The following is a 23630-nucleotide window of genomic DNA, read 5'->3' as shown; positions in this document are numbered from 1 at the left end:
TGATTGTTGGCCAACCTTGCTCTTCTTTAATGGGTTGATTCAAGGTTGCGTTCCGTATCCCTTTAAAGAATAGATTTTTCCAATTACTTTGTTTCAGTAAACATAGGGATAAAATCAAATAATTGTGCAGATGTAAACATTCTAGTGTGATAGTGTTCAATATGTTGTTTACATTGAATTAGCAGTGCCAAAGTCAGGACCAGTTTATGTTTCTTTGTAGTTATTAGAATACTCTAGCACATTTGCTTATACATGCATGGACAAATTATCTCACGTAAATTCAGCTAGATGCAAGCAGTAGGTGTTAGAATTTTCCACCTCTCACATTAGTCAGATGTCTGGCTGGGTATTGGCTCACTCAGAGCAGGGGGCTCATCAAGGAAAGTGGGAGACTTTTGATCTCTTTGTTAGCTGTTCACAAAGGGAAAAAACTCCACAGGCTGAACCTCTTAACTCCTAACTCACATCAGACATCCCCAAGGTGCATGATTTTAGTGCTGCTAAGGAGGGTGGGGGAGCAGGCTCCTTCCTACAGTGTGGTTGGGGGTGTAAATCCATACAAAACTATTGGAGGGCAATTTGGCAACAGCTATTAAAAATAAAACGCTCATACCCTCTGACCCAATAATAATTCACCTTCTGGGAATTCATCATAGAGAAATACTCCTACAACTGCCCAAAGATGTAAGTGTAAAGGGATGTTTGCAAGAATATTTGTTACAGGGAAAACTGGAAGGAACCCAAATGTGCGTTAACAGCAATTGGTTAAGGAAGTGTGGTTCAGGAATACAGTACAATACCATGGAGCCATTTCTTAAAAGATTAAAAAGATTGCTTTTTACAGATCGGCATGGAAAGATATCTAAGACTTATTGCAAGGTGGAGTACAGCACTCTTCAGAGTGGAGAGTATAATTTCATTTGTGTAAAATAGTAAATGAAATTTTCATATATGCTTTGAAAAAAGTTAACTAGTTTTCTCAGCTGTGTGGCATTATAGGAGATTTTCACTTTCTATGTGACATATTATAATGTTTCAAGCTATGTTTTATACAGGATCTGTCACAAATAACACCCCTTTTTTAATACAAAATCTTTATTATAAAATCATAACCATGTAATTCTCTAACATAACAATATCACACTCAAGCACACCATATGACATTTCAGGTGAAATGTTTGAAATCAAACTATACCTTATTACATCCATATTATTACCCTACCAACCACACTCAAGTGGGCATTACTTCTGCTGGACACTCTGTGTGTGTGTGCGCGCGCGTGAATGTGCATGTGCGCGTGTGCGCGTGTGCACCATTATTTTTGTCATTAAAAAAACACAACAAAAAACCCCCCACAACCTAACTGTTTCTGTGGCTTGCTCCCTAGAGGGCCCTATTAGGAAAGTGTAGAAGCCTCGTCCAAATCCATTAACTTTACTGGGAAGCAAAGCTTAGCTGACACTGGAACAGTGATGCCACATAATCAAAGGGAGGACCAGGCATGGAAATACTTCTGGCCTTTACAGTATATAAGCCATTGTAATACCTAGCCCACAGTGGAGTGTTCTTTCAGGGAGAAGCTAAGGAGAATAAACTCAAAGTTTGGCTGGTATTTTAACCACTGCTGCAGTTGAGAAGGCATCTGAGGACCAGAGACTCGAACTAAGAGATCTCATCTTTAATGGTGGCTGGCCCCAGCTAGGCAGTGTCCAAAAAAAGATGAAGAGGAGTTTGTGTTTAATGTTTACATTTTCATCAAGCTAAGATTTTGTGCCAGTTCTCTTTGGTTGAGGAGCAGATACCCATTTTTCTGGTTGGGGGTGTCTATAGCTTATGCAATTGAGGGGATTCTTTTAACAAAAGAATGCAAAATTACAAATACAAAATTAGGTACAGGGCTTTGGAAAGGGCCCCGAAGAAGGAGAATGCTTAAGCTAAGCTTCATTAGCTTCTCAGTGATCACTCTGTTCTAAAAACCAAGATAACATGGGAGAGTAACGGGCACACTTCCCTTTTCTTTAAGAATTATCCTGCCAAAGAGGAGTTCCCATCTCACAGGTGGTGAAAGCTAGAGGAAACACCATGAGCCCGGGGAGACTGTGTGATCTGTGCTTTGAGGGGTACTTGAGTTTCTGTGGATGTACGAGCTCTGGAGAAGCTCTGTTTGTTGATAGTGGCAGGCGCCCAGTTCTTGATGCTCATGAAGCTATGGCAGTCAGGGATGTATTAGGTCATCCATCTAGACTGGGGTCCAAGGCAGGATGGCTCACTATTGTCGTCATTCCAAACCTTTATCCAGGCAGCTTGGAAATGTTTGCAGGGCCTCACTCTTAGAAAGCTGTTTCTCTCCTCTGGTTCCTGGGCAAATGTTGAGATGTTTGATTAAAAAAAAAAATTAGAGTTGGAGCCACACAACTACTTAATTATATCCATTCACCTAGATTTCTATCACTGTTTTCCACATGAAGAAAACAATTTATTGTAACAAAAAAGTCTTGTATCTCTGACATAAATTTTCCATCAAGCAACAAATCACTGTTTTTTCTTTTCTTTTTGTCTGGTTCCTTGTATTTTAACTTTGGTGGCAAGTTTCTTTTTAGCTTTAGGGAAAAAGCAAACCTGGGTTCTCTTTAGTCAGCATTATCAAGAATGAGTAACACTTAAAAGCTGCTTTTGTTAATGGAAGGAAAGTGGTTTCCTAAACACTTATTTTGAATCTGTTTTCCACTGCCTTTGGTAAACTTCATATATTCCCAATTTTTATTTTAGGCTTCTATAGGGGTTATAAAAATAGTTTTTATTTTCTCATGTTTTCCTTTAAGTCCATATTGATAACAATCCTAATTTCCAAAAAATGTTGGTGGCTACTTTTTGTAGAAAAGAGGGAAGGATTTTTCTAGACTAGAAGGAGAGTAGGAGAGTAGCCTTGAATTATTATTGATCGATTAATGTATATACTATATGTCCTTAGTGAAATCTCTTATTTCCTATGACGTGTGTATGTGTGTGGTTTGCTAGCTTATTCGTTATGTATTTGATGATTTATTGGGGGGAGGGGCTTAAAAATACTCAACACAATTGTCATTTTGTTAAGTAATGTTACTAGCAAATAGAAAAGTGCTAACGAATAACATAGTATTTGGATATTTGCATTTAGAAGCTCATTTCTATTTTAAGTCAAAACAAGGAGGCATTAGTTTACTGATGTTACTGACTTTAATACGAGTAAAGGGAATTTTAGCAACAAACAACCCTCAGGAACCATTTTCTAAAGAATTCCCAGGATAGAGTCCTAATTATTCAACTATCAAGAAATTGACTCTAAATGCTATCTGAGTTAAACTTAGCTGAGTTTAATTAGATTTTAAAAGTTGACTGGGAATTCGTCCAAAATGTGCTCATCAAAAAAAAAAAAAAAACAAAAACCACAAAGGTATTCAAAAGTAGAGGAAAGAAATAGGATTATGGGGGACAAAATTAATTTTAAACCTCTTGAAGTGGAAAAATGATTAAAGATAGAAATGGTAAAGGTAAAAAGATTTTCCTTTTATTTTAAAATGAGTTTAATACAATATGTCCCTCCCTGGGATTTGCTGTGACATGCTCCTTTCAGAAATGTGCTAGTCCCCACTAATACATTTCTAAGGACAATGGAAAATAAAAATTCTTAAAAGGTACAAAATTACCAAAGGTACAATGTCACCGAATATCACTTTGAGAATATCTTCCCAACCCAAATTATTTAGTTTGACAAAATATTTTTTATGATTTGTGAATGTGCTTAAATGTAATCTCATAAAAGTTAAAATATTTTGAATGTACATTAAACAAATTCACTTCAGGAAAAATAATAACATTAAATGAATGTAGTACTATCCAGAAGAATACGGACTAAATAATGAAAGTCAATACTGATGGTGACCTCAATAACGTGGGCTATATTAAACTCCTTACTGGCAGATTCATTATAAGTTCTTTAATGGGTGGGTATCCATCCTGAAATGCTTTAGACATGGTTGGGCTCAGTAAGTGTTTGTGGAACAAATGAGTATCATTGAATTCAGGTAGATCCCAGGTTGTTCACTGTTTGATATATTTTTCTGCTTGTTAGTTATGACTGATTTAAATAGTAACTGTTCACAAGATAGCACTTGTATGTATTTACAATGCTGTTGTGAAAATAAGTACTTTCAAATGTTCTCTCAAAATCAGGAGCTTGATTTAAAATGAAAAGAAATTTGCTTGTGTAATAGAAATTCCAGGGGTAGACTAGGTCCAGCTTTTCAAACAATGTTGTCCAGAATGTCTCTCTCTCTGTTCTCTTTCTAGATCCCAACTTGACCACTTTCTGCACTGTTTTCGTTTGTGGGCAAGTACGGTAGCAAACATGGAACCACTCAGCAACCCCAAGTGGGGGACTGTTTCTTTCACAAAAGAAGCTAACCTTTCATTGCCCTAGCTTGGATCGCATACCTCTCCCTGAACCATATGTGGTATGCTGGCATATTAGTTACCCATGGCTGCCATAGACTGAGTGGCTTCAAAGAAGATAAATTTATTCTTTCTCAATTTCTGGAGACCAGTTATTCAGAATCAAGATGCCACCAGGGCTGTGCTCCCTCCAGCAGCCCTAGGGGAAATTCTGTTCCAGCTTCTGGTAACTCCAGGCATTCCTTGGCTTATGGCCACATCAATCTGATCTCTGCCTGTGTGATCACATTGCCTGCTCCTCTTATCTGTGTCTCCTCTGTGTCTGTCTCAAATCTTTCTCTGCTTCATAAGGACACTGGTATAATACGGGTTGACCTCATCTCAAGATTTTTAACTTAATTACAGCTGCAAGACCCTTTTCCCAAATAAGATATATTCAGAAATGCCAGCAATTAAGACACAAACATATTTTCTGGGGACCACCATTTGACCCATTTGAGCTGGTACATGTCTAACATTCACAGCAAAGGGCAAGTCTTAGTATATAGTACTTGCCTAATTCTGTAGTATAAATACTGCAACCATGGCCAATGTCAAGCTACCACTGGGAAGTCACAGAACAGGAAGCTGAAGAGATACACAGTAGCACATCCTCACACAGTACTTCCATGTACACATCCAACAGATGTAACCTCAAGAGTGCAGATAATAGTAAAATGTACCCAAATAAATAGAAAGTGATGGATTTTTGAGTGCTTATTAACTTTGTATTAAATGTAATTTATTTAATTATAAATTCATATAACTTAAATTTTAATAATGATCATGTTTAACTGACTCACAAAATTCCTAAAAATTTACGAGTTGGTTTGAACCAGTTGCAACACACCACTTAACAGAGTTTGCTGGTTGACCAGGCCTGAGTCACAGAGCCTAAGGCAAAGAAAGGGGCAACAATACTTAAACCACAGGAACTGAAAAGAAGGTGGGTGGGTCCTAAAGAGAAAATTGGAGTGCTATTACTTATGGAAGGGGACAAGAACATGGGGAAAACAGAAATGACAAAGCCACTTAGTATCATTGTTTAAACATAATTTAATAATGTTAGCCTGAGGAAAAAAAATTCAAGAAAGTTCAAAATAGTCACAGGTACAAGTATTGTGGCTATGTACCAATCTGCAAATCACTCTCTCCAACTAAGGAAAAATCACTATTTTTCACATTTTCATTTTACTTAGCTCATAAAATCTGTTTGTAAGCCTGGGCATATGGATCTGAAGGTGGTGAATTTCAGAAAAAGAGACATAAACCATTGGTCTTTTTTTAAAGTATGATTTTAAAAAAATTAACAGCTGTATTGAAATATTACTTGCACACCATGCAATTTATCCATTTCAAGCACAAAATTCAATGGTTTTTGGTACATTCACAGAGGTGTCCACCCTCCACCACAGTTAACTTTAGAATAATCTCATCGCCCAGAAGGATGCTCTGCAGCCCTGTTCCACCATCTTCCATTGCCTGCACTCTGACTCCCAGCCCTGCGCAGCCACTAGGCTATTTTCTGTCTCTACAGATTTGCCTGTTCTAGGAATTTCATACAATATGTGTTATCTGTGGTTAGCTTCTTTCACTTAGCATAGTGTTTTAAGATTCATTAGTGTTGTAGCCTGTATGAGCATTTCATTCTTTTTATTGCCAAATAGTACTTCATTGCATGGGTATACCATATTTTGTTTATCCTTTTATTAGTTGATGGACATTTGGATGTTTCCTCACTTGGGCTATTATGAATACAATGCTGTTGTGAACATTAATGGACAAGTTTTTACGTGGACACAGTTTTCATTTCTCTTAAACCAATGGTCTTTTAAGTTTAAACATTTAGCAAGGTTTCTTGTCTTCCACATGCTTAAGGCAACTGTCATTTAGGAATTAAATCAGAAATACCACATACAGATTTGAATCCTCTTACATATTGGGTCACTAACCCAACCCCTTAAGAATCCTGGGACTGGCTCAGCCCGGAGGAGAAGTCCTCCTCACCAGCTCCCGGGAGGGGGTGGGTGCTGTTGGACATTAGAAAGTAGGAGCTGAATTAAGGTCCCCAGATCACTGTGCAGGCGTGACTGAGAATTCCACGTGGCACCTGAGTCCTGGCCTTGCCCAACACAGGCTCACAATAATCAGCCCATCACATGCTCCTTTGGGGACTCTTCATATGCAAAGTGTAAAGAATAATAAAAATGAAATCTTATTCTCTGACCTGGAAATCAGAGTCTTGTGGCTTTGGAAACTTGCAGGAAAGAGGGGGACATTTTTAGCTTCCCTGACAGAGGCCAGTAGAGAGTTTCATTTTCTTCCTTGCATGATGGGAGACTTCTTCCATGTGTTCTGCAGACCTGCGATGATTAAAAAAAAAACAAAACTCAAAATCCCCCTCCATATTAATTTATATAGCAACTTTCCTCCAAGAAATTCAGAGTGTCTTAAACAATCTTTCACTCATTCCCCTAAGGGAATTTGCATAAATGTGCATAAGAAATTAACTTCTTTTAAAATTTACACTCTCCAGTTAGCCAGTACTGGGCAGAAATAGAACTGAAAAAGCAGACCTCCTGACCAAACATTCTGCTATAATATTTTCAGTGAGGTTCTATAAATCAATGCACATTCTTAAGAACAGTATCTCTTCACAATATCCTCACAACCATTCCACTGAGGACAGGTGTTCCTTTCACCAGGGACCAAACTTTCTCTTCCAAAGTTTTAGAATCAACTGTCATGGCATATACCATGAAAAAGTATCATTTACTTACATTTAAGTATCAGGTCTGCCTTGAAACAGGCAGTTCAGGTTTCACTCCTGCAGCTCAGTCCTCCTAGCTCAGCCCGGCTGAGTAATCCTGGGACTGGCTCAGCTTAAGGAGAAAGAGTCCTGCTCACCAACTGTCAGTTCTGCCTCACTGTGGTCACTTCCTATGTTTCTGTGGTGCTTTTAAATGGGGTTGCACTGCCCCATTGGGTCTTGTTGGTCACACTGGGGAACATATACATGTCCAGTTTCCCGAAGCGCAACTCGGTGCCTGGATGGTTGATTATGGGAGAGCTGCCAGCATCAGCCATATGCAGGGCCAACCCAGCCCTTCACCCCAAACCAAACAATTAGTTCCTCTTGTTGGGTCTTTCTTCAACATATTCTTATTGTGAGGTTCTCATTGCCCATCCCAGAGAGAGAAAAGAATCTTGGTCTGAGCCACACAGGCTCACACAGAACCCCAGGCAGTCATACCTGGGGAATATCTTTTCTTCTCACTGTGTCCTCATATAGTTTTCCCTCTGTACCTGTGTGCTAGTCACTTATAAGGACTTAGCCAGTCACTTTGGGTTAGAGCTCGCCCTAATGACTGCCTTTTAACTTAGTATCATCTTTAAAGACCCTAAATACAGTTACACTCTGAGGTTCTAGGGGTTAGAGCTTCCACATATGAATTTTAGAGGGATACAACACAATTGGACCCATAACACAGCTGTTCCCTGAAGGGGAGGCACAGTGCTCCGAGTCCCTGCACTAACACCATCCTCAGCAGTTGCTGTAGGCCATCCAGTTTATGCTGCCGCTTGCCTCCCAGTTGGCGTCTCTCCTGCCCAGGGACCTGCTGCTCCCATGCGGACTGTCAAACACTGACATTGTCTGTCGCAGCACAATGGCTGCTGCGCACGTCCTCCACGTCCGCGAAACTGAGGGTGCTGTTCCGGTGATCCTTCGCAGCACTAGAATCAGTTTCTTAAAAACAAACAGAAAACCCCCAAAATGTACCCATTACACAGAGATAAGAGTTCGGGCAGGGTGCAGAAAGGAGATATTGCCATGAGGCACAGCTGACCAGTCCTCTCAGACACTAGACTGCAGGGTTAAGGAGAGTGAGCTCTTGGTGATGACATAATTTTTCCTGCGGCTGTTTCTACTTAAAGTCAGCTGACCATACCAGGAACAGCCTGAAATTTCAATGGAACCCAACCATACAGCCCCTTAGAGAGAGCAGACTCCCAAATTGGTCTTTGTACCTATTTGTAGAAATGTGAGCCAAATTATAGCTGAAAACTCTGCTAATTCTGGGGAAGTTTTGGTCCTGTGCCTGGAACTATTGAAGCACATATTCACACCTACCACATGTAACACTTTAGTAGCATAATTTCCAGCACTTTAGTACTTTATTTTTAAAAGAAACAGAGCAGAGTCTGAAGACCTGCTCACTCTGCTGCTTTTTGTAGAAGGCCCCACAAAAGGTGGAGGGGCAGCTTCTGCACTGAAAAGAGGCATAGTCTGCATTTTTAAAAGGAAGGGGACACACACATACAAATCTTTGCCCAGAACTGGGAAACTCATGATACTGAAACATATAACATCTGCAACTGTGTGTAAATAGAAAAAAATGTCAAATTCACAAGGCTCTGGGAAAATAGTATAATAATTATCCAATAAATTTCAGTATTAGAGCTTTCAAAATACCTTAAAACACCTTACTCTAACCCCTTTGGTTTTAATACATGGACAGGGAGGCTCTAAAATTTTCAATGACTCGCCAAGACCAGCACTCTACCTACAAATGCAGGACTTTGCTTCAGGCTGGTGTACTTCCCACCCCCTCAGGCTACTTCCAAACAGGCATTGTCCTGTTTGCCTGAATTGCATGCAAGAAAAACCAATCCCTGCTCTCTCTACATCAGAGTCTCTATTTAGACGTAATAGGTGAGAAAGCAAAGGCTATTTCAACTTCAACTCGCTCAGCAAACAGAAGAAAAGGCATCTGACCAGTCGACTTTTCCAGCTGGTCTTTGGGTCTCATAGCCCGCCGGTCCGCACTGCAGCGAGCTGGCGCCGACTGCCAGCCTGACACCAGGGGGCGCAGCATCCTTTGTGCTGACGCAGGCTTTGAAGGCAAGCTCAGAAACCTGGCTGGGCCTCCAAGGCCAGTCTCCTTGTCAAGGTTTCTCTCTGGAACCAGCCCCCTCTCCAGCCCTCTTCATTCATCTTCTTCCTGACTGACGCTCAGATTCTTTCCCCGTACTATTGCAGATTTGTGCATTTTACAGTGTTTTGCAAGTTTCTAGAAGGGCATTCAGATACACCTGCCCTCCCCAGCGGCTCCTCCTCTGCAAAGCCTAGGAGACCATGGCCACAGCCTAATATTTGCTCTCACTTGGCACCCCCTCCATTCAGGATGTTTCTAAAGATTCTTGCAGAATGAAGGAGCTTCGAGGACAGGACTAGCTTCTTGGAAGAATGATCACATCCATCTTCCTAATACTTCTCCCCTTTCCACTCAAACAATAACAAACTAATGAAATCACTGGTTTTGGGGAACTCATGCTGCCCAGCATTTATCCTCACTCCTTTCTGTCTGCCCTGGAACAGCCCAAGGTCAGCGTTTGGTGGTGGACACTTACCCAAAGGGACAGGCTTGAGCATCCTTTCAGCCACACCTCTTACTTAAACTACTGGGCACTCCAAGGGGGATAACTGGCTCCCCTGCCTTCACCAGCTTAGTGTGTTCTCCAGCCTAAAGAAATCCACTTTGTTTTCCCAAAGTCTCTGATCCCAAGATTCAGTGCTCCCATCTCTCACAGATAAATGGACGTCCCCTTTCACTGCAAGACACACATATAGCCTTGCTCCTATTGACATAAGAAAGGCACAATGCAAACCCTTAAATCCCCAAAACACACCATTTTGCAAAGAGCCCTAAAAATCTGCTGTTCTGAATTGAAGGGCCACAGGGTTCTAAAGTAGCTGCTTTATTTACAGAGATGTTAGGTATACGCAGTCCTTTCCCTGTCTCTCATTTGAGCCCCCCATGAATGCAGAGAGATAGGCAGGGAAATTAAAACTTAAGAGGCTTACCCCAGTCCCAGAGCTAGTCCAGGGTGAAGCCAGCATGGAGGTGACAGTAAAAGGTGACATTACTCGGGTGGCGGTGGCCTGAGGAGAGCTGCCTGTCCATTTTGCTCCGAGGCCTGAAAGGACTGCAGCCGTCACAAATGATCATCAGGTTATGTGCATGGGAAGGGCTTATGGTCTCAGGTCCTGCAAAACTGTAGCAATAGTGGGAGCCTAGAAGGGGCAGGAGGAGAGGAAAGGAGTGATGTAAAGTCTGACCTGATCCTTCTTGTTATCTGTGGCCTCACTCACTCCTTTTCCTCCGCACTCACCTTAGCTAAGTGGAATAATAGCAGTGCTAAGCCTGCCGTCAGGCCGTCACAGCTGGTTACCTTGATCGTGAGCCTCCCTCTCCTCAATCATAAAGCAATGACCACATCCGTGTATGAGTTATGGAGAGAGCCACTAGAGGGATGAAAACACATCATTCTTATTCTGGAAGAGGGGGCAGCGTTGAAGATTTTTATTTTCATTCTATGCCTTTTGGTATTATTTTTGAAGTATTCTGGTTTATGCATGTATTACTCTTATAATTTTATTTTTAAGTTTTTATTTGGCCTAGGGATGCTCTTTAGAGTTGCTGTGATGTTGACTTGTGTAAGGTGTCTGGCACATGGCCTGGTGTACAGTTGATGCTTATTGAACAGTAGTTTGTTGGTAGTTACACACCACTCTCAGAACTGAGCAACGGCATGTCACATCAAGAAATTTGGGGTCTGGTGCAGACTCTGCTCTCAGCTCACTGTATGCCCTTGAATAAGTCATGTCCCTTTTCTGCACCTCAGATTCCTCATCTGTGAAATGGCAAGATGCATGCCACTTGATGTGGAAAAGGGTGGGAAGAAAAGAGCAATCCTCACCACCAAAAATGCCAGAGGCACCTTCTAAAATTCAGCCTCAGTCTTTGCAGGGGAGACATCTCAAACTTGACTTCATGTGGCAGAAACCCTTCCCAGGAGAAGTTGTCAACCAATAGGCGGAAAGGGCTGAAGTCAGCTGAACAATTTCTGAAGATAATATAGTAATTAAATTAGGAAATAACAATGTGTGAACATTGTATAAGGATATGAGCTTAGGGTGAGAGGGAGGAAAAGAAGATTTAGGCTGTTCATTGGGTGCAGTTGGCACCAGTATCATTTCCTGACAAAAGAGATGCCCATGGTTGGCAGAGGAGACATAATTCAAGGCTGGGGGCCCCCTGGCCCCGCTAGAGCCAGCCCCAGTCCAGCTCCCTCAGCTGAGAGCTCTGTGTAGTGCACAGCACTGACCTTGGGGAGACGAGACCCTGTCCAGAGCACAATCAGATGCAGAGCTACCCAGCAGGAACGGACTCCAGCACCTCTGAAGTGTCTTCCAGCATTAACTGCACAACAACAACAAAGCCGAGAGATTGGGCCATAGAACGTGCAGATGCTCAGACACTAAAACTTTAGCCGCTGAATTGGGGAGACCTGTTCTGGGCACCCCAGCTCCTGAGAATCAAAGAGAGATTTGTTCTTACAACACACAGCTGATTCATTTTTCACCCTGCTCCTCTGGAATCGGGATTTTCCTTAGAGTCTCCCTTGCCAGCACTTGCCTCTGGGGACGCGAGGCAGGTAGTCTGGTGGGTAGGAGGGTTGGGACTTTCTTTTTGCTCTTCTGTCTTCTTCCTATTGAAAGCAGCACTGCCCGTGGTAGCAGCCTGCTGCCAATATCTGCGGGCAAGAAGATTTTCTGACATTGTAAAGGGGGGCATTCACAGTAGATGGGAGACCCTTCCCCAAAGCCTTCAGGCAGGATGGAAATTGGTTTCGCCCACCCCTTGAGAAAGAAGTCCCAGTCCCCACTCTCACTCATGGTCAGCACCCAGAAGGTATCTGACCTTTTTTTCTTTTTAATAAAAAAGGGGAATTTTTTTTCCGTATCTTTAAATTATGGGGCCATGCCTGCTACAGTGACATCTCCTCCCAAAGCTCCTGTTGTCTCTACCTACAGGAGAGGTCGTGTTTTCAATTCTTGAGGGAACTGGAATAACGGTATCAAAGGATGCAGACACCTGGAAGACCCCTCCCTTTTTAAAGAGGCCTAGAGATCTAGGGGAGGGTGGCAGGGGAAGTGGAGGTGGCTTGTAGAGAGGCTTCAGCAAGTAACAACTCGGCCTGACTGCTAGAGGCAAAACCAAATAAATAAAAACAGCTCCAAACATCCTACACAGACACACCTGTATGGTGCGAGCTTGGGTAATTTTAGAGCAATGCCTTCCGCTGTACATTACAAGTCACTTTCAAAGGCAGTTAGTACTAAATGTTTGGCCACGTGTTACAATGCCTCCGTACTTGCTTTTCTCGCGTGCTTCTTTTCTGTGGCCGTTTGTATCCCTAATAAGCAGCATTGTTTATTAGCCTTGGGTCCATGCCCCTGCGACAGAACTAAAAACAGGAGCGCCGAGGCTGAGCTCTGGAAAATACACTGGCTTTCCCTGGCCCCTGAGGATCCTCGGGCAGCCGTGCAGGAAAAGCCCACCAGTGCGTGTGTGCCAGGGGAAGGGCAACTTTGCAAGAGTTACTCCAGCTGCCGTGAGGTCCTGGGCAACCCGAAGCTCAGATGAGTGGGCAGGGAAAAGGCACACGAAGAGAAATGTCACCCAGAATTGGGATAGGGGTGTGACTTAAGGGCCGGGCAGGCTGCATTGCCAAGATCAGAAAAAGGGACTGAGAGGCGGGAAGCACTCCGAACCATCTTTTGGTTGGAAGTCTCAACTCTCATCTCCGTGCAGTAAATTCTCATTAATAAGCTCTCGTTATTGCAGGCAGCCCCGCAGTCTTTGCTGTAAAACTGAGTACCCTAAACAAGACGAGGCTTACCCCCCTCCTTTCCCAATATTTGTCCCCATTTCGTTTTCAGCTGGGTGCCTTGTGGCCGTGCAGAGTGTAGCGCAGGACCTGAGAAATAACGCTTCGCTGTACCTCCAGCCACAAAGAAAGTCTTTCAGCCCCCCTCCGGCCCCAAAGGGCCCCCCAGTAGGGCTTTTTCCAAGTTCCACCGCTTCCAAAACCAAGTACGGTTCTCTATCAAAGAGCAGAAACCCGCATCGGAGACACAACGCGGACTCCCTTCCAGGTCCGGGGGAAAATTTCCCTGTGTAGCCCAGCCTGCGCCTCCACCCACATCCTCCCCAATTTAATGTAGGGGCGGGCTCTGTTGGAGCGGTTGCCAGAAAGAATGTTATTAACTGTGCGCGCCAGACGCGGGCTGTGCGCTTCCCAAATCAGACTTCCAGGGCCTGGCCGAACTGCCTTTCCCACAGGTTCCTGTGAGAGACAACCCCCCTGTCCCCCATCCTCTGAAAATTCCTCCCACAGCCTACAAAGACTGACCAAACTGTCCTTGCTAGCTGCACTCCCTCATCCAGTCAGGGTGTTTAAAGAGATTCTGTTTTCTCGTAAGAGCAGAGTGATTTCCCTCTAGCAACTCGTACAGGAGATTCTTTACGCTGCCTCCGGGTTGCAGCAGTCCAAGCGTCGGGAGACTTTTCCAAATTTCAAGGAGTAAAGTACATTTCGGGGCAGGGAAAAAACGCGGTTCGCTGGAGCGTAGGGTCGGGGTGAGAGCCCCCGAAGCCTCCAGGAGGCTTTTTGTTTTTTAAAGTAGACTTGCACCTTGACACTAGCACAAAAGGCAAGGTTTGGTGTTTTTCGAATTTAGAGACTCTTGCGGTGTTTGAGCCCAACCCCACAGGGACCCACCCACCCACACGGCGTCCTGGGGATTGTTTCACGATCCAGAAGAGCTGGCAGAGACGCAGCCGACTGTCTGAGGCTGCCGGCTCTACTGTCCTCGCCCTCCTGGTGCCACCCAGAACCATCCCGTCGCTGCCAGGATTGAGCAGGGGGAAGGAAGACCGAATGTTTAGGCTGCGGAGTCTCCCAACAGGTAGTTTCACCCCGCAGCCAGCCCGGTTTAAATATCAAAGACTGGGCTGCCGGGGCTGCTAAACTGGAACCCAGAGGCAGACACCTAGAGAGCCGTGGAAAGAATGTTGCGTTCTGGGAGTCACTTTAAATAACCTTGTTTTCTCTCCACTCTCCAACTTCTCTCCCGAAAGAGCGCGCAAGCCAAGCTGTTTGGAACAGCGTTCAATGAACCTAAATAAGCCGCTTCAGGCTGTAAACTCACATCCGATTTGGGTCCTTCCTTCTCCCCTCCCCCTTCTGCAGTAGTTACTACAGAACCCAGTGCGGTTTAGAGTGATAGGTATTTATTTGAGAATTGGGAGATTCCCCTTTGAAATGTCCCAGGCTTTAGAGGAAAAGAGGAAAAGGCTGTGTTGCACTTGGATGGCATAATTGAATTATGCCCCTCCCTGGTGCGCAGCGAGGCAAAGCAGAATGCCAGGCTGTGTGTGGACCAGGCGGCCGAGGCCTCGCGCTACAGCGGGCGCACCACGTTTCCTTCCCAGGGCGTGGGGGGAAAGTTGGGTTGGGCTCCTTCCCCTGGCTCTCAGCAAGAATGCACCTCGCAGAAGGCTGCTCTGACTTTGTAGTTTCCTGCCTTTCCGGGGCTCTCGCTCAAGTGTCCCCTCCTGAGACCGTGGGCGCATGTGGTGCCTGTGCAAACACTCCGCACTCAATGCGAAACTGCCTGCGTAGCCCCCAAAGATCCCTGGCGTACACGGCCCTCTCTGGGTGGGGGAAAGTCGGGACTCGGCCTCTGAGCGGGTAGATCTGATCCTGCCCTGGCAGACGAGCCTCTCCCACTGCTGCTTTGAGCTATGCCTGGGTATTGCTTTCTACATCTGCACAGATCCCCTGAACTCCCGGCTCTGCCTGTCTATCTCCTAAAGAAACTTGCTCAGACTCTTCACAGCCACCGGCCCAAGGAAGCCTCTGGGGCCTTGGGCAAACCTGGCCCAGGATGCTTGGATCTTTAACCGCCTCTGGACCTGGCCTCCCAATAGCACCCAACCCGCTCCCCAAAGCTCGAGCTAGAACTGCTTGCTTACCTTGAGACTCCCACTAACCGCGCTACAAAGTTTCCAAAGTTTTCTCGAGCTTTGCCACCTCTCGTCTGCCTGGAATGACACTGGCAGGAGAAAAAGAAACCCCCTTTCCCCTCCACCTATCTTTCTCTCCTGCCCCCCCCCCCTCGTCCTCCCCGGAGAGTCGGACCTTTCGAACCTTTCGGGTGGTATTTTGCGGTGGTGGAGCCCCGGACTCTGGAAGGAAGGGAGTTCGCTTCTCATTTTCCACTTACTGCGCCTCTGCTGTCCCGCTCCCTCCGCCCCCACCGCACCTTCGGTGGGGACCTGAGGACTTGGAGTTTAGTTTGGTTCAAATTTATTATTTTTCTTTAGATTTTTTTTTTCTTTGAGATTCCACTCTGCTGGAGCCTGGAGCATCTGCCTGCGTTCCAGTTCTCCCGCCTGCAGCTTGGGAGACGCACCCTTAGCGCCCAGGGGGCTGTCTCTCGAGTTGGGGTCAAAGGCTCCCAGGCTGCAAGTTCTCCAGCTGGGTTTCGTCTCCCAGGGAGATCCTACGTCCTGTTGTGAGGAGCTCGGGGGCCTTAAGGCAAGCCTCCCCCTGCTTCTTGGTCCCTTCTCTAGTGTGGGCGCGCGGGTTTGGGGGTGTTATTTTTATATTGTTTTGGAGAGAGGAGTAGGCAGGAGAGGAGACGTTGTTCTAAGACGCAGGGAATCGAAGCAAGAAAGTTTCCCTTCTTCCAGGTCGCGCAGCTCGATATGCGGGGCCAGGAGACCACCACCAAAGTGCCGCAAGTTCGTTTGCTTGTGGCCTGTTATGTTTTTATTTCGTCTAGGATTAGCGAGGTTTGAGATGTTTGTGGCCAGCCATACTACCCCCCGGGCTTCCACTTTCAAACCAGCAGGTCAACGGGGACATTCCTGTGAAACCGAATCTCCTAGTGCGCTGCTGCTACGCGCGCGGAGAAGATAAACGGAATCCACCGCGGATGACGCAGCACGGCTCCTACTACTGGGCTGGGTCCCCGCGGGCATTTCTCAGCCTCAGTGCATTAGGCTTGAAATCAGACTGGAATGTGACTTGCCCCCGCCAGGGTCAAGGCCAACACCTTCTACTGATCCTTCAAAATGCCGGATATGTTCCTATCGCTGGTTGCAGATTATGCCTGCCCCTGAGCGATACCGCAGGGGCTCAGTGTTGCGCCACCGTCTTGGAATCGGAATGAAGTTTTTCCGCAGCTCAAGATTGGGAGGATAGCCGGTGCTTCGTGTGACAGCAGAAACAAACTGCCTACCCAACGCAAAGGGGGCTGCATATGCCTCCCCCAAGATCGGCGGGAGACCACTCCCCACCGCATTCTCTCCTTCCACTGTTGTGGGCGAACACGTGCCCCACTCGGCTAGCTAGCGCGCTCGGTCCGCGCTCCCGCCGCGCTCCTGCAGCGCTTTTCTCGCCGATCCCGCACACAGGCCTCTCTGGGACTGGGCCTGCCCGGAACCAAAGTCGCACCTCCTCGTCCTCCAGGCTCCCCACCCACGACTGGTCCCTTTAGCCTTGACTCACGTTGCCACCGAGGCTGTGCTGAAAACAGCTCAGTAGAGGGTGACCTGAAAAGGTGGGAGGTTTCCAGCCCCTTCAAATGGCACCCCGGCAGAAACAGCAGCAGCCATGTCAGCGGAACCCTTACGGTAGCTTTGAAAACGGTGAGCCGGCAGAGGGAGGTGAGAGGAGAAAAATTATGGTACATACAGGCGGTGGATAAAGTTGTGGGTATGGGTATAAGCAGCTTGCTTGTTAACTCCTTACCGTACCGCCACCAGGCCCAAGCAGTAGACAGAATTGGCTACCTTCTCTTTTAACTACCAAACTCCTCGAGGGTGGGGCAGAGGAGAAGCACCCTATCCCGCCCCCACCCCCCAACCAGCTGGTACCCTCCGACTATGGCAGCCGCACTTCAAGTGGCAGAACCGTCCATGCCGATCTGTTTGCTCAGAATAGAAAGGGTCCCATTCACAAAGGAGCCCCCACTTCCTTTTGCCATCTCCACCCATCCAATACTCTTGTCTAGCCTACGGCCCTTGGATTGTACATATTTATTTTTAATCTCTAGCACCCTAAATTTTATTGGGAGATGTTAAAGCATGAGAGAAGGGGCGGGGGAGAAAGGATTAACAAAAAGGGATTTTGAGAACAGGACTAGAGAGAATTGAAAATCAAAGGTAGATGAATTTGGGAGTGCTTTTAAATTTCATGTCTTTCAGAAGCTGTCCTGCTTTAGACAAAACCTATTTAAATTACTATGAGGACAGGAAGCTGGGAGTCTCTGGAAACAAAAAAGTCAAAGGCCTGCAGGACACCCCTCTCTCCCCTACCTCTCCCAGATAAATAAAAAGCAGCTCTCTGTTCAGTTTGGTGACGCAGTTCCCTCCGACACCGGCCCTTGGCTGCCAGATGCATTAATAGTGTCCGGCCTTGGCACTGCCCCGGGAGGGATGACCCACTGCCCCTCTTCACAGCCCCTCTCTACTGGTCATTTAAAGCTCCACATTTATATTTCTAATCTTGATGCCTAGGTAAAAACCAGAAATAAAAAAAATGAAAAAGTAGAATGTTTACTCTTGTTTTTAGTCACGTCTGTATGGTCTCTATTTACTTTTGTTTGTAGGGTTTTCTCCTTTTTGTCTTCTTCCTCTGCCTTGTGGCAACCCTGTGGGAGACTTGGTGGGGAGGGTGAAATCAACCAGCTTATTCTTGTTAGTCAGGCACCAAAACAGCATAAACACTGACTCTCCATTCTTAATATGATGTAAAAAAAGACATAAAACAGTCATTTAGGTGGGGACTGGTTAGGATGGAGAAATTGAGAATACTGGTAAACTAGCTAATCCTGTCTCTTTAAGAGAAATTCAGAGAGCCCTTCCGTCAGCCCAGTGTCTGGGAAAGAAGCAAACTAACTGCTTGCAGCAAAAGAGACAAAGAGGCCAAACAACAAAACAAACAAACAACTCCCCCTCCCCCTCCGAGACAACAATAGACTAGACACAGCAAGTGCAGTGACCGCCTGGCCGGCTGCTGCTGTCCACCTGCCAAGTCTCCCGCATGTGGCTGGAGACTCTCTCCCCCCCCACCCCACCCCCATCACCCCGCTCTCTCAGTCCTTTCTGTCCTTCTCTCTGTGTGACTCTCTCTGTGTCTCTCTCTTGGGGTCTGGCTGTGTGTGTGTGTGTGTTTTATCCCTGTCTCTATTCTGCTTTTGCTTTCACTTGATGTTGCTCTCTGTCTCAGACCTTCATTATTCTCTCCCCACCCCTCCTCAGTATATTAGCATACTGGGCATTTATTTATTTACTTGCTGGGCCATTGCGGAGGCATCTCCTCACTGCATCCTCACAACTTCTGTTTCTCTGGGTTGTCACCCTGGCCTGTTTTATGTTTTGTTTGCAGCACTCTTTGCCAGAGCGTCCCAAAGTCCATTTGCACTTCAGTTTTTAACTATTCCTCAAGTTCAGGTCTTTGCTCTTTTCTGTAAGGCTTCTGGCACACTCCTGTCCTCCCCTCTACCGTGTCCCCTTTCTCTACTTCTTGGCTGCTGCTTGGGACTCTGATGCATGTCTGCCTTCCCTGTCTCTCCTGGCTCTTCCTCTCCCGCAGCAGCCAGTGTCACCCCCCACCCCATGACTCCCCAATCCAGCCTTTTCCTTCCTCCTCCCTCCTCTCCACCAAACTTTAATAAAATATTGTAAACATGGGGATTAGTTGTCTTCACAAAGTAGCTATAAACCTACGGAAGCAGAGAGTGGAGAGAGGAAAGAATCAATAAATGGTGACCGTAGACAGAAGAGGCTGAAGCCCAGAGCAAGCGTTCCTGCCAACAGTCCCACGCCTTTCACACTTTTCCTCCTAATAAACCTTACAGTGAAAGCATCTTCTCCTGAAGCATCTCAGTCTGCTCCAGGGAGACACAGGGAAAACCTGGCCATGACTCTCTTCCACGGGACAGCAGGTGGCCAATGGGAAGGGACCCTGCAGCCTCATCAGAGGCTTTCCCACACCCTGACCCTTTCCACGTCCTCTCAGGAGAAAATCAAAAAGCTAGGGGCCCCTGGCAATGGGGCAAGGTAAGAGAAGTAGAGAATGGCTGCTTGAAAAGAAGCATCTCCAAGGATGGTTGTAAAAGGGAGAAATTTCACCTATCAGAAAAATGTGGATCGAACAGGGCCGACCTGTTTATCTAAGGCAGATCGGAGAATCTCCAGAGTTATCCCCACAGTTGGGTGGTATGTAGTTTGGAAATGGTGCCCTTCCCCCCAAATAACCCAATCAAACCATGCCCAGTAAGCAACAGAACCAGGACAAATAATCTCTCTCAGGCTCCTGCCTTCCTTATGCCTCCTTTCTTCAATCATATACAGGCAAAGACAGAGGAAAACAACATTAGAGTCAACTTTACAGAGAGGAAAACCATTTAGCCTGAGAAGAGTAAAAGCAAAACAACCCCCCCACACACACACAGAAATAGGAAATAGACCCTCATTGTTGTGTTGTTTGGTAATAAGGGCTGTATTAAGAACCATCGATGTCAGAAAACATACATATGTACGTGCATATATGCGCGGGCGTGCGTGTATATATATGCATATTTAGTTGGTGGAGACAACTTGTTAAGAGAAAAAGAGAGGAGTTTTGAAGTCAGATAAACCTGATTCGATTATAATCCTGGCCACTGTACCCCCCTCACCATGGTGTTCTAAAGATTACGTGGCATCGCATATACGAAAAGCCAAGAGCAATGTCTGGCAAGCAGCCTTTGCTCAATAAATGAGTCTTCCCTAAATCTCGTTCCTTCTTCCCTCTCTCCTCTCTTTCTTCCTACTTCCTTCTCCACTGGCCTCCTCCCTGAGCTTTCCAAGGGGTAGGCGAAGAGAAAAATCAATCAAAATTGCCCCAATTTTCAGATCCTAAGGAAATTTTACTGCTGTCTCTGAGTCCCAATATTGGAGCGTACAGTCCATACCATAGCCCACTAATTCTATGCCCAAATACCACCTAGGATAATTTGTTCTTGGATGGGATTATTTCACTCCCTCCCCTGGATTCTCTTTTCAACAGTTGAAAAGAAAGAAGTCTTATCTGAAATCCAACTATTTTCATGTTTTTATTTGAGACTATGTGACTAGAGAGCTTCTGTTTTGGGGGGCATATTACAAATCATGCCATGGCCAAAAAGCCTAAGAAGAGAGGAGCAGAAAAGAATATGTTCTAATGAACTGTGGTCCTGACCCATAACTTCCCAATTGGGAATGCTGTTTTCTTGGTATTTTGACCTTGTCAAAATGACTGATTTTTTTTTCCCCCTCAAGAGGAGTCACTCTCTAGCTGAACTATGCTTCTAGAGTTGCGTTTTGGGACAGACAGCACATCAGTGCATCTGGAAGCATTCACTATGGAAGTGCCTGTCCTGACCCTTCCTTTCTCTTTCCCAGAATCAGGCTGTAGCAGCAGCGTGCAAGCCTGTGAGCCATGGCTGGGGCCCCAACTTCAGTCAGTGGGAGAATGAACATGTAGAATATGTTCCCACCTTAGACTTCCTTTTTCCATGGGTCTTATTGTCTGTTTTGCAGATATTGCATTTCCACATTTCACTGGCTTCCTGTCCACTTTCCTGTTTTACCCAGCCTTAACAACCACTGAGAGTCACTAACTCTCAGTGAGCATATTGGAGCATTGGGAGGGTGGGCAATCCCTCACTGCCCCCCCCCACCCCCAACACTATTGATCATCTCTTTGTTCCTCTCTCTTCTTTCTGCTACTTATGGCAAGGATGTGGAAACCTGTTGTGTCTTTCTCCCTCTTCAGACATCCTAATTTCTATGCGGTACCTTTCCAGGAGCTACAAATAGAGACACTTGTCCTTCCTGGAAGCACCTTTTCTAAAAAAAAATTTCTGCAGATTTCAATCTCCATGCTCCAGGCATCTTTGGGCAGTGAACCACCTGCACAACCAAACACGAACATTCTTTATCCCCAAATTCTGACAGGTGTGTGTGTGTGTGCTGCTGGGCATTTAGTCATTTAGGGACATTTCCCTAAAATGGAAAAGACCACAAAGTGTGATGTCAGAAGACTAGCAGCCTCTGAAGCCTTCCAAAGCCTTGTCTTTTATTCTTCATGGGCACTTGTCCAGGAAGAAGCCTGAGATTATGTTTCCTTATTTTGTCTTTGACCTACATTTTTCATCCATTATGGCTTCAATGCCACAGAAGTGTCAGGAAGGCATTTGTTACTGCAATGGGTACAATGGGTATTAATGCCTAAATAAGCCAACTCCTCAAACACTGTTACATCCTCTGTTCTTTGCTTGACTTTGTTCCAGTGGGCTAGCTTTAGTGCTAAACCAGTAACTCACTTTGGGACCGACCACCTGAGAGCTTTAAGTTGGCACTGCTGCCTACACAGTTAAGGTCTGGAAAAATTGCCAGGTATAAATAGTACCAGCAGATTAATAGATTCCCAACTACATCATTTTGAGTTGGCATTGTAATTTGTATTCTTCCTGAGGAAAGGTTTGAAGAGCAGTCAGTTTCTAGTTTAAGAAAAAGGTTTGCATCTAATCGCTCAGTTACAGCAGTTCTGTCTGACCCCCTTCTATAGCACAAGAAACCTCCCAACTGAGGTGTCTTTCAAAAAACACTTTATCCTCTGAGGTGGCTCTCAACCCTGGCTGCACATTGGAATCACCTGGGGAGCTTTAAAAAATTACCAGGGCCTGAGCCTCTCCTCAATCCAATTAAATTCAAATCTCTAGGGGTGTGGTGTGGGCATCTGTACTTTTTTAAAAGCTCCCTTGGGTGATTCTAATGTTTAGCCAGGGTTGAGAACCACTAATTTATAGGTTGAGAGAATAGCACATTGTGGTGAATAATGCTCATTCCTTTAATAAGTATGTAAAGAACTCCTACTACAGGAGATGGTTTACTGGAGACCAAAAGGTGAAGGTGATGGGCACCGTGCTTCTCCATGAGGTGAGGATTTAGTGGGCAAATGCTAATAATGTGCAGGGGTCTGAACAGAACCTTTGTGTAGCATGCTCAACTTTCCTTCTGCAAAGAGCAAGAGACTCCATGTTAGGGTCTCAAGTTCCAATTCAGGTTCCATCGCTAACTAGGGAAGTGACCTCGGACAAGTGTCTACCATTTGGACCTCAGTCTGCTCATCTGTAAAAGGAAGCGGCTGAAAAGAAAACTGCAATTTGTGTTGGTGTACTCCAGCCTTACAGGGTTTTGCTAAATTCTCAGAAGCCAATAAGCTTCGCCAGGCAATTACCAAATTCTTTCGGAGGCTGGCTCACTTCACTCATTCATACAACTGACAAATGACCTTCTGATATTCCACCAAATCCCTTTCCCAAACCCCAGGTATCAGAGTTTAATTTTTAAATAACACTGGTTTCCCTTAATTCCCTCAGTCTCTCACAAATTAGCAGATGAAGAGAATGGAGTAGTGGTAATGTCTATGAGCAGTGGGTAATGACTAACAGAAGTTTATCCAGTTGGATAAATGTCTAGTGGATTGCTGCTGGGGTCAGTGTTAGTTCTGGTCTTAATTAACATCTTCATTAATAGACTAGGATAGGGAAGAAACAATAGCTAATGATCTTTGCAGATGGTAGTGAATTCAGAGGTGTTGCCACTACCAGTGAGGGCAGCAAGAGCCATGGGGATATCGGAGATGTGAACAAGAAATGATTATAACGATGTTTGTTCTGGGAAAGGCAGGATGAAACATTTGGGGGTAAAAATGTCAGGGGCACTGGGAAATGCTTAAAAAACAACAACAAACAAACACACACAAAAAATGATCATAACTTTCCTTTGTAACTTGGGATGCATTTGCTGAGGCAGCTAATGGCTTTACAACTTCTGTTGCATGTACTGAGACATTGTCTTGAGCAATAATAATAATAATCATAATAATAACAATATCCAACGTGCTGACAACATGCCAGACAGGGTTCTAAGTCATGTACATGTAAGCAATTTTTATCCTTAAAACCATGTTGATGGTTTCTCTTAGGCTCTCAAAAGAAATTGACAGCAGCCTTGCTATGGTTCTTGGATTTCCAGGTGTGAAAGAGGCCTGGGAGCTCAAGGAAACATAAGTATAAAGCAGAATGGGCAAGTCAAGTGTGGCGTATGCTCTTTCCCCAAGCTCATCCGTCAGCAGAATCTTTCTTTCTGCCTTTAATTTTTTTCTGTCCCCAACCTGTTTACCACCCTTTTCTCTCATTATGCAATTG

The 23630-nt window shown here is 45.2% G+C and overlaps 1 long non-coding RNA gene across 3 annotated transcripts in view; it reads right to left on the bottom strand.

The window, feature by feature from the left end:
- Nucleotides 1–403: 403 nt before the first annotated feature.
- Nucleotides 404–23630, bottom strand: part of LOC112302885 (uncharacterized) — a 43324-nt gene continuing 20097 nt past the window's right edge. The window contains exons 1-8 of one of the 3 annotated variants that reach the window (XR_011651275.1): nucleotides 15358–15453; nucleotides 11953–12070; nucleotides 11642–11736; nucleotides 10646–10778; nucleotides 10338–10547; nucleotides 8058–8219; nucleotides 6699–6834; nucleotides 404–2359 (exon numbers count right to left, since the gene is read on the bottom strand). This is a non-coding gene — a long non-coding RNA (uncharacterized lncRNA). Of the gene's footprint in view, nucleotides 2360–6698; nucleotides 6835–8057; nucleotides 8220–10337; nucleotides 10548–10645; nucleotides 10779–11641; nucleotides 11737–11952; nucleotides 12554–15357; nucleotides 15454–23630 lie in introns of those variants that run through there. The other 2 variants (XR_011651274.1, XR_011651276.1) reach the window with 2 other exon arrangements.

The sequence above is a fragment of the Desmodus rotundus genome, chromosome 1 (genome assembly GCF_022682495.2).
Source record: "Desmodus rotundus isolate HL8 chromosome 1, HLdesRot8A.1, whole genome shotgun sequence".
In the NCBI taxonomy this organism is placed as follows: domain Eukaryota; kingdom Metazoa; phylum Chordata; class Mammalia; order Chiroptera; family Phyllostomidae; genus Desmodus; species Desmodus rotundus.
This window is presented reverse-complemented; position numbering and strand designations above follow the sequence as displayed.